Here is a 12,585-nt window from a genome sequence, read left to right on the forward strand (position 1 = left end):
ATCGATAGAGAGCAATGACTGGAAATGATATAGAAGGAGCCTGGAGCCAAGAGGATGTGTAAACCCATTATCCAATAGGCGGGGAGACAGTGTGTTTTAAACACTGATTTATTATAATAATAATTATAATAATATTGATTTTACTGAGGGCTAAGAGAAAGGCACAAGCTGAAACGCGTCAGCCTGAGTTATTGTCTACCTTTCTTATCTCTGTATTTTACCCCCGAGGTTATGGATACCCTGTGTTTTCAATTTTGACACTAATAAAGTTTAATTTTTACTTCTATCATGGTGCTCCTTGAACGCTTCTTTGTCTTATATATATATATATATATATATATATCCAAGTGGAGATAGACACAGCACTCACCGGTATTATTGAATAATAAAACTTCACCTTTAATCAATAAAATTAAAATTCATATATCCCAGACGTTTCGGTGTCCATACTGACACCTTTGTCAATGGTTAAGGAGTAAGTAAAAACAGCAGTGTTCATTAAAGGTGAAGTTTTTATTTTTTTTTATTTTTCTTCATAATAATTTATTGAGGTTTTTGTAAGTTACAGCATATGATACATGTTCTTTCATAATATGTACAAGTTATTGTCAGGCCAAAATAATAAAGTACACAAGGAAATGTGTGTTTGACGTCCCAATGCATCATCTGAAAAGGTAATAGGTCTACTGAGATTGTTAGCCTACAGATGCAGTGTACAGATTAATTTCCCTCACCAGCATCAAAAGTCACTCTTGGAGCACTTGTTTCCTTACAAAACTGTTTGGGGGTTGGTAGCTTGATTGGTAAATAGCGTGCGGAAGGAGACCCAGAGGCATCATTCTTACATAACAGACCAATATTTTAACATTTAAGGAAAGAACAAAACACACAGGACCACACTTAAATCCTAACGTTTGGGCTTAATAACATAAGGTATATATAAGTATATGCCTCTAGGTCAAACAAAATAAGGTTGCAGTGGGATATAGATGTTCTCATAGGTTATGTATCCAACTACTAAAACCCCTATAGACAAATATGAGCACAAAGACAGCAGTTAATATAAAACTATTATAAAGACATTTCTAATTTCACTGCACTGACCCAATAATCTGTATTTATTTGTATACTATGTTTCTTTATATAAGTTATTAGCTATATACAAGAGAACATTGTACGAGGGAGTTATAAAGGCTGTATGTGAGTTATAAAGGCTGTATGTGTAGTAACCAGTGATTAGGGTATTCACTGAGCCTGGAAATAAGATCTGATTAACTAGCCTGGTCTACTATGGGTGGTACATAGATGATTTGTTTTTTTATTTGGGATGGTGACACATCCATGGCCAATTTCTTAATTTCCTGGAGGCTCACCAGAAACAGCAGTTATGAGTCAGCAGTCACAAAGACCGCTGCTCCATAACCCTGTCCGCCTGCTCTGAGCAGGCGGACAGACATCTCCGGAATTGAACCTGATCGAGTACGATCGGGTTGATTGACACCGCCCTGCTGGCGGTCGATTGGCCGTGAGTCTGCAGGGGGCGGCGTTGCACCAGCAGCTCTTGTGAGCTGCTGGTGCAATGCTGAATACGGAGAGCGTATTGCTCTCTGTATTCAGCGAGGTCTGGCGGACCTGATCCGCACTGTCGGATCAGGTCCACCAGACATTGTTAAATAGGGGCCACAGAATCTATTGAATATCTCAACCTCATACCTAGTTGGGGGAATTCAAATAACATATAATCCAAAACCTATTTCAAAGAAGTCGACAGTAACAGCTATATAGAATACACAAGCAACCATCACAAAGGTTGGATCCACAATATACCCTTTAGTCAATTCAGAAGGATTAGGAGGAATTGCACAAAGTTAGACACCTTTCTCGAACAAAGCAATATATTCTACCAAAGATTTCTAGACAAGGGCTATCCCACACATCTACTTAATCAGGCTCTAGAGAAAGCCAAAAATTTGGATAGATCCACCATCCTTTTCGATAAAAGAAATAATCCTTCTCCACTTGAACAGGAGACAATTTGCAAAGACACATTGTTCATTACGCAATACAACAGCAATCACCACAAAATTTGAGACATACTCAATAAACAATGGCACATTATACAAAGATATCCCATTCTCAAAAACATTGTGAGTGGGAAACCAAAAATAGCATACAAAAGAGCACCCACACTCAGAAGCAAATTGGCTCCCAGTAAACGAGTAAAACATGTGAACTTTCAAAAATAAAACACAAATCAAATCAGAAGTGGCATTTTTGGTCATGAGTTGCAACTCATGTAAATTTATTGATGCAGGCCAGGGAAAAAATATTTCACATCAACAACCACAGGGGAAAGCTTTCCCATTTCGGGATTTTTTAATTGTGATTCCAATTTTGTAGTATACCTTATACAGTGCATATGTGACCTACAATAGTCACACCTCAAGAAAGATCAGGACCAGATGGGGGGAACATTTTCGAAATTTTAAGAACTGCTGGAAGGGCAAAGTGAAACATAGCATCCCAAACCATTGTCTAATCAATCATTCCAGTAATGCATATATATATATATATATATATATATATATATATATATACACACACATTTTTACCAATCGATTATGTCCCCAAATCACTTGATTACAACAGGCTCACTAAATTAAGACAACGTGAGTCTTTTTGGATTTAATACATTTAAAACCCTTACCCCTCAGGGTCTTAATGCCAACATTGATTTAGCAGCCTTCAATTAGTTATGGGTTTTCTACAAAGTTTGTAAATATATGCATTACTGGAACAAATTTTCATTATTAATACAAATATCATCATTATCCCTCACAGAAACACTAATCAAACTAACACTATTTTCCCATCATTTATGATACCTTTTAAGATTATATTCATATGGCAAGATCCACCATATTTATGTCTATTTATTTAACATCATATGGTAATATTCACAATATTATCTATTTAACATCATATGGTAATATACACCATATTGATGTTAATCTAACACACCCAAACTATTCATTTTGGGCTTTCCAAACTATTCACATCCTCATGCACACCACATAGTTGCACTGTCAACACTACTCCAGTCCCAGAGCATTTTATTGATCAATTTGATATGCACCACAATACCACAAACATACCAAACATACCAATCACTATATCGGACTCACTCACACTAGTAACATTCACTATACCACATTACACATCACTAACATTTATAATAACATTCAATTTTTCTCTACAACGATATACCACCTATTCCACACATTTTAGTATCCCCAGTTCACTCTGTCAAGATCCAGATCTCATGTATTTCTGGTTTTACTCATTTTGTGACCAATATTATTTGGGGTCCATTAATTTTACTATATGGGCTCTTCCCACATTTACACTTTTAGCCTCAGTAAGTCTAATCAATTTGAGACTTGTCCAAAATATGACACTACTACATTTTGGCTCATATGTCACATATCAACCAGCTGATCCAAAACCTTAACATTTTGGGTTACACTCACTCTTCAATATTTGCGTGCATAATTCCAAATATTTATATTATCTTTTGCTGGATCCTGCAATTTGACTCTATGGGGCCTAGTTATCAAGCCGTCAACCTCAAATACGCTGGAATTCCGCAGTGTATTTGTGGCGAGGCTGATACGCCTTAGTTATCAAAGGCTTGAGACCGGCAAAAGTAGAATTTTGTGACGTAAGCATCGATCCGCCGGACTCAGTCCGACACAGATCGATTCTTACGTCACTCCAGATGTTCCGCACACAAGTGCGGCACATTCTCACTACTTTTGCTAGTTATCAAAAAACTAGCAGGTACGCTCGGCACTTTTACGGCCCAGCGTACCTGGTTTTCAAACCGCCAGCCTGGAGGCGGCGGATCCCATAGGAATCAATGGGAGTCTGACCATAGCGAAAGTACAAGTTCGCTGCTGACAGACATCCCATTGATTTCTATGGGAGCTGTCTACACCTAACACCCTAACATGTACCCCGAGTCTAAACACCACTAATCTGTCCCCCCTACACCGCCGCAACTAAATAAAGTTATTACCCCCTAAACCGCCGCTCCCGGAGCCCACCGCAAGCTACTCTATACATATGAACCCCTAAACCGCCGCTCCCGGAGCCCACCGCAAGCTACTCTATACATATGAACCCCTAAACCGCCGCTCCCGGAGCCCACCGCAACTATAATAAATGTATTAACCCCTAAACCGCCGCTCCCTGAACCCGCCGCAACCTATATTAAATGTATTAACCCCTATCCTGCCCCCCCTACACCGTCGCCACCTATAATAAATTTACTAACCCCTAATCTTCCCCCCCTACACCGTCGCCACCTATAATAAATTTATTAACCCCTATCCTGCCCCCCACTACGCCGCCGCCACTGTAATAAAATTATTAACCCCTAAACCTAAGTCTAACCCTAACCCTAACGCCCCCCTAACTTAAATATTAATTAAATAAATCTAAATAAATTAACTCTTATTAACTAAATGAATCCTATTTAAAACTAAATACTTACCTTTAAAATAAACCCTAATATAGCTACAATATAAATAATAATTATATTCTAGCTATCTTAGGATTTATTTGTATTTTACAGGCAACTTTCAATTTATTTTAACCAGGTACAATAGCTATTAAATAGTTATTAACTATTTAATAGCTTAACTAGCTAAAATAAAGAGAAATGTACCTGTTAAATAAATCCTAACCTAAGTTACAATTACACCTAACACTACACTATACTTTAATAAATTATTCCTATTTAAAAATAAATACTTACCTGTAAAATAAACCCTAAGATAGCTACAATATAATTAATAATTATATTATAGTTATCTTAGGATTTATATTTATTTTACAGGTAACTTTGTATTTATTTTAGCTAGTTAGAATAGTTATTAAATAGTTATTAACTATTTAATAACTACCTAGCTAAAAGAAATACAAAATTACCTGTAAAATAAATCCTAACTTAAGTTACAATTAAACCTAATACTACACTATCATTAAATTAATTAAATAAACTACCTACAAATAACTACAATTAAATACAATTACATAAACTAACTAAAGTACAAAAAATAAAAAAAGCTAAGTTACAAAAAATAAAAAAATAAGTTACAAACATGTTAAAAATATTACAACAATTTTAAGCTACTTACACCTAATCTAAGCCCCCTAATAAAATAACAAACCCCCCCAAAATAAAAAAATGCCCTACCCTATTCTAAATTAAATACATTTCAAAGCTCTTTTACCTTACCAGCCCTTAAAAGGGCCATTTGTGGGGGCATGCCCCAAAGAAAACAGCTCTTTTGCCTGTAAAAGAAAAATACAAACCCCCCCCCAACATTAAAACCCACCACCCACATACCCCTAATCTAACCCAAACCCCCCTTACAAAAACCTAACACTAATCCCCTGAAGATCATCCTACCTTTAGTTGTCTTCACTCAGCCGAGCCACCGATGGAACTGAAGAGGACATCCGGAGCGGAAGAAGTTAATCCTCCAAGCGGCGCTGAAGAAATCTTCCATCCGATGAAGTCATCATCCAGGCGGCGCTGAAGAAAAGTCTTCGATCCGGCCGATGTCATCTTCAAAGAGGCGCTGAAGAGGTCTTCTATCCGGGCGAAGTCATCTTCCAAGCCGGGTCTTGAATCTTCCTTCCGCCGACGCGGAACCACCTTCTTCACCGACGGACTACGACGAATGACGGCTCCTTTAAGGGACGTCATCCAAGATGGCGTCCCCTCAATTCCGATTGGCTGATAGGATTGGCGGAAGGAAGATTCAAGACCCGGCTTGGAAGATGACTTCGCCCGGATAGAAGACCTCTTCAGCGCCTCTTTGAAGATGACATCGGCCGGATCGAAGACTTTTCTTCAGCGCCGCCTGGATGATGACTTCATCGGATGGAAGATTTCTTCAGCGCCGCTTGGAGGATTAACTTCTTCCGCTCCGGATGTCCTCTTCAGTTCCATCGGTGGCTCGGCTGAGTGAAGACAACTAAAGGTAGGATGATCTTCAGGGGATTAGTGTTAGGTTTTTGTAAGGGTGGTTTGGGTTAGATTAGGGGTATGTGGGTGGTGGGTTTTAATGTTGGGGGGGGGGGTTGTATTTTTCTTTTACAGGCAAAAGAGCTGTTTTCTTTGGGGCATGCCCCCACAAATGGCCCTTTTAAGGGCTGGTAAGGTAAAAGAGCTTTGAAATGTATTTAATTTAGAATAGGGTAGGGCATTTTTTTATTTTGGGGGGGTTTGTTATTTTATTAGGGGGCTTAGATTAGGTGTAAGTAGCTTAAAATTGTTGTAATATTTTTAACATGTTTGTAACTTATTTTTTTATTTTTTGTAACTTAGCTTTTTTTATTTTTTGTACTTTAGTTAGTTTATGTAATTGTATTTAATTGTAGTTATTTGTAGGTAGTTTATTTAATTAATTTAATGATAGTGTAGTATTAGGTTTAATTGTAACTTAAGTTAGGATTTATTTTACAGGTAATTTTGTATTTCTTTTAGCTAGGTAGTTATTAAATAGTTAATAACTATTTAATAACTATTCTAACTAGCTAAAATAAATACAAAGTTACCTGTAAAATAAATATAAATCCTAAGATAGCTATAATATAATTATTAATTATATTGTAGCTATCTTAGGGTTTATTTTACAGGTAAGTATTTATTTTTAAATAGGAATAATTTATTAAAGTATAGTGTAGTGTTAGGTGTAATTGTAACTTAGGTTAGGATTTATTTAACAGGTACATTTCTCTTTATTTTAGCTAGGTAAGCTATTAAATAGTTAATAACTATTTAATAGCTATTGTACCTGGTTAAAATAAATTGAAAGTTGCCTGTAAAATACAAATAAATCCTAAGATAGCTAGAATATAATTATTACTTATATTGTAGCTATATTAGGGTTTATTTTAAAGATAAGTATTTAGTTTTAAATAGGATTCATTTAGTTAATAAGAGTTAATTTATTTAGATTTATTTAATTAATATTTAAATTAGGGGGGCGTTAGGGTTAGGGTTAGACTTAGGTTTAGGGGTTAATAATTTTATTACAGTGGCGGCGGTGTAGTGGGGGGCAGATTAGGGGTTAATAAATTTATTATAGGTGGCGACGGTGTAGGGGGGGCAGGATAGGGGTTAATAGGCTTAATATAGGTTGCGGCGGGTTCAGGGAGCGGCGGTTTAGGGGTTAAACTATTTATTTAGTTGCGGAGAGGTGCGGGATCAGCAGGATAGGGGTTAATAATTTTATAATAGAGGGCGACGGTGTAGGGGGGGCAGGATAGGGGTTACTAGGTATACTGTAGGTGGCAGCGGTGTCCGGGAGCGGCGGTTTAGGGGTTAATACATTTATAAGAGTTGCGGCAGGGTCTAGGAGCGGCTGTTTAGGGGTTAGTAACTTTATTTAGTTGCGGGGGCTCCGGGGGCGCCGGTATAGGGATAGAACAGTGTAGTTTAGTGTGAGTGCTTAGTGACAGGCTAGCAATAAAGCTGGGAAAAAGCCGAAGGGCAGCGAGATCGGATGAGTGATAACTGTCACAGTCTGCTGCTCATCGCCCCGCGGCTTTTTGACAGCTTTATTTGATAACTTAGGCATACTTTTTCAGGTCCGCTGCGGCGATGTGAGGCGAGCTTAGGCGGGTGTATTGGGCCTTCGAAGCCAGAAAAGTAGACGGCTTGATAACTACCCCCCATAGTCAGAATCATTGCCCAAACATTTCCAAAACACACACGCAGAACAGAATCAGATTATCACTCTGCTAGAATATCTAACGTATGGTTTTACATGGTTTTACATGTTATGTTAATGACATTCCCCGCTGTTTATAACACATTGTGATAAAATATAGAGATCTTTATGTCAGACTTTGAAAACATGTTCCCTTTTATTTCAAATTCATTATTTAAATATGTATTTCCCTTTGAAACAATTTGTTCTTATACCATGGATATAAAGGGGACAAGTCTGCCAAAAATCAGACTAACATTTGCACGGATCTTCAAATAATTTTTCTGTATGCTTTTAGAGAGTCGATATTTTGCAACTTTATCTTTTTCAGGTTGATTTCACAGATGTATAGGATTTTCTGTATATAGACTGAAGATTTTTTAGGAAAACTTTTTTTTAAATATTTATTATGCACCAATTCTAACAATTGAAACAATTACGTAATATGTAAACAATCACATATTACAATGTATCCAATAGGTCCTTTCAAAAGCACAACGTCCTAATGATACCATATGTATTTAAAGGGGCATTAAACATAAACAGTTTCTTTCATGATTCGGATAGAACATACAATTTTAAACAACTTTCTAATTTACATGTATTATCTAATTTGCTTCATTCTCTTGATATTCTTTCCTGAAAAGCATATCTAGATAGGCTCAGTAGCTGCTGATTGGTGGCAGCACATAGATGACTTGTGTTATTGGCTCACCCATGTGCATTGCTATTTCGTCAACAAAGAATATATAAAGAAAGAAGCAAATTAGATAATAGAAGTGAATTGGAATGCTGTTTAAAATTGTATTCTCTTTCTGAATCATGAAAGAAATGTTTTGGGTTTAATGTCCCTTTAAGGATGTTAATTATCACAGTTTTTATTCGTTTTTACTTGCCTGAGGAAACAACCAGTGTGTGGTCGAGAAACGTGTCGCAATTACCAATAAAAGGTTTGTTTTAACGTTTTATATACGGAAGTTGTCTTCTATCTGCTTGGTTCGTTCACTTTTGAGTTCCAGAACCATCCCGCTTACACCTGAGAGTATTTTAGCCTCCCAAGGACAATCGTTTGGAACACGCGGAGCAATATACTCCACTACGCACAGCAAGCCTGCTGTCAGTGAGCTAGCCGCTGCAAAGTGCTAGCCTGCCTTCTAGCACCGGTCACAGTACGGTGCCACCAATCTTGTGAGTTTTATAATTTTGTATTCACCTTTAAAACAGGTTATCTGAAATACACTATGAGGCGCCCCTTTGTTCTTCTTTAACTAACAGTATACCTGACCTAGTGCCACTCTGTTAATAAGGAGCAAAATAACAATGAAATTGTCCTCAGTCTCAGTGGGGAAGAGCTATATATTAATGTAATAAAAGAAGTGGAACGGAAACTAAACACACAATATGTCACGTTACCATACACAGCGTAATACATCAGACTCTTAAGTCCTCATGGATAGCTGACTTTACGTGATAAATATTGTAAGGCTACATTAGGTATAATTATATCTATATAGATTAAACTGAAAGCTATTGCTTTAAAATAAAAACTGTCATGAGGTTATCTCCCCAAAGCAATACGATGGGCTATCACCTAGCTCTAGAATATCAAGAGAATTGAATCCTATTTAGTTTTCAAGTAGCTACTGTATACTGTGAGACCTTATAGTGTAGTGGTCATAGTGGGGAGTTCAGCCAATACCATGTTGATAGTATGGAGTAGCAGCAATCACATCCACTGGACTCTCATTTACCCAAAGTATAACATGTAGAAGAGATGTAAAGTCTCTGGCATAATGTCTCTTTTGATATAGTCTACCAGAAATTAGATGCAAGGGAGCTCCCGCCACAGTGAGAATTTCTGTATGGGACTGATAAGTCATCTCCAGGTCACGAACAACACCAGCGTAGCATACCTGGGAGCCGGCCGCATCCCCCAGTAAGTATATCTTGTGTCCAATCTTGTCAATCTTGTCATAGTGCTGATACTGCTCGGTCAGGAACTGATCATCTCTCTCTTCTTGTACCACATGGATCCCTCTGTCAATTGTAATATTTATTTCAGTTACCAGTAAATCAGCTCTCTTAGATGTTTTACGGCTGAGAGACCAGATAAATGCTTCTTTGGGTAGCTCATCTCATTCGCCATGTTGGTTTCATGTTCAGTTCCCAACTGTAGTACCGGTGCAGGGTCTTAGTTGGTGTACTATTGTTTAGGCAGATTAAATCTCCTTTCTCCTCTCTTTCCAATGAGAAGCTGTCTGTCGGCTCTTCTCCTGATCACACCATGTTGATCAGACTGTTCATTTTGTTGCAGAATGACGCCTCAAAGCCCTCCAACAAAAGCTGCACTGTGTATTGAAATGCCTCCACATCCATGGTCTAGAATAATTGGTATTCAGTAGTAAAGTAGAGCAAGCTTGTTAGCAGGTTCCTTCTGCTTTAACTGGATTACCGGGGGGGGGGGGGGGTTGTGAAGTTTAGTATGTGGCCGCCGCCCAGCAACTTCCAACAGTCCAGATTAGAGTCTCTGCTGTATCAAGTATAATAAGAGTGATATCATCTGAAACAGCAAGTTCTCATTTAGCAGATTCTAGTATTGGTTATGTAGGATGGTGCTCTTATGTGATGATAATCGGCAGAGTATTATAATTCTAAACAGAGCCTCCAATTTTGTGGCTTGACATGGTCACGGCCCGGACATGTCATCAAAGGTGGAGTTTTATTATTCAATAATACCGGTGAGTGCTGTGTCTATCTCCACTTGGATATTTGGATTTTTTTCTCACATATTAGCACCCTGGTGCCGTACAGATATAAAGCCCACACACAGAGGGAACATTGGTCATAACTGTAGTGTAAAACAGCATACAGTGGGTATTGAAAAGATTCACCACCCCTTGAAAATAATCACATTTTGTTGCTTTGCAGCCTAAAATAAAGACAGACACAGTTTTTGTTTATCCAGTTGTAATTACTCAGTGCAACTTATAAAAGCCAAATGAAAGATATAACCCATAACATGTCAGGCAAAATTAAAGACAATTCAAAAACAGAATCACTGAGTTGCAATAAGTATCACTCCCTTGTGTCAGTATTATTTGTTGAACCACCATTTGATTTAATTACAGCCTTTAGTCTGTTGGGATATGTTTCTACTAACTTAGCACATCAAGGGTCCAATTTATTAATGTGCGAGCGGACATGATACAATGTAGCGTATCATGTCTACCACCCATCGATAAATGTTGACAGCATACGCTGTCTGCATTTACCATTACACAAGCAGTTCTTGTGAACTGCTTGTGCAATACCGCCACCAGCAGATTCACGGCCAATCGGCCACTAGCAGGGGGTGTCAATCAGCCCGATTGTATAGGATCGGGCAGATTGATGTCCGCGTCCTCAGAGCAGGAGGACAAGTTATGGAGCAGTGGTCTTTAGACCACTGCTTCATAACTTCTGTTTCCGGAGAGACTGAAGGCTTGCACGGAAACAGGGGCATCAAGCTCCATTTAGAGCTTGATAATTTGGCCCCCTAGACTGTGCAATATTTATCCATTCTTCTTTGTAGAACTGCTCCAGTTCCGTTACATTTGATGGTGACCGTGTGTGGACTGCGGTCTTCAAGTCATGCCACAGATATTCAATGGGGTTTAAGTATGGACTCTGACTAGGTCATGCAAGGTCATTCACCTTTTTCTCCTTCAACCACTGTGTGATCATTTTTGCTGTGTGCTTTGGTCATTGTCATGTTGGAAGGTAAACCTTCTTCCCATTGACAACTTCCTGGCAGAGGGCAGCAGATTTTCCTCAAGAATTTGATGGTATTTTGCCCTATCCATTATTCCTTTTATCCTGACAAGTGCTCCAGTGCCTGCTGCAGAGAAACACCCCCATAATAGGATATTACCACCTCCATACTTTACTGTAGGTATGCTGTTATTTGGATGGTGAGCTGTATTGGATTTCCTCCAGACATATCGTTTGGTGTTGATGCCAAATAATTAAATTTTAGTTTTATCTGACTATAACACCTTTTTCCATGTGGCTTTAGAATATCCTAATTGTGTTATGGAAAAGCTCAGTCGTGGCTGCATGTGGCCTTTCTTGAGAAGTGGCTTTTTTCTTGCAACCCTCCCATACAAGGCACATTTGTGATATCATTGACACATGCACACAATGACCACTCTTTGTCAGAAATTTCTGCAACTGCTTCAGAGTTGCTGTGGGCCTCTTGGTAGCCTCTCTGACCAGTTTCCTCCTGGCTCTTTCATCTAGTTTGGAGCGACGTCCTGATCCAAAATACCTTCCACTTCTTAATAATAGACTTCACTGTGCTTATAGGCATTGATAAAGCCTTTGATATTTTCTTGTATCCATCTCCTGACTTGTGCCTGTCCACAACATTATCCCAGAGATCTTTTGACAGTGCCTTGCCACCCATAGTTGATTGTTTGCTTCATTTGCACTAACAGGGACTGAGATGCTACAGGAAACCTATTTCCATGCTGAGCTTATCAATATGACCACAGCTGATCACAGTTAAAGCTCAAATGGCTTTGTGTGTGTCGTTGAGAAGGTGATTAGCTAAACCTGATTGAGTTTACAAGTAATTTTAGGAGGGGGTGATCCGGTGATCCTTTTTGCAACTCAGTAAATTTGTTTTTCAATTGTCTTTATGTTTGCCTGACATGTTAGTGTTGTATCTTTCACTTGGATGTTATAAGTTGCACTGAGTAATTACAACTGAATAAACAAAAACTGTGTCTAACTTTATTTCAGGCTGCAAAGCAACAAA

This window comes from Bombina bombina, chromosome 6 (genome assembly GCF_027579735.1).
Source record: "Bombina bombina isolate aBomBom1 chromosome 6, aBomBom1.pri, whole genome shotgun sequence".
In the NCBI taxonomy this organism is placed as follows: Eukaryota; Metazoa; Chordata; class Amphibia; order Anura; family Bombinatoridae; genus Bombina; species Bombina bombina.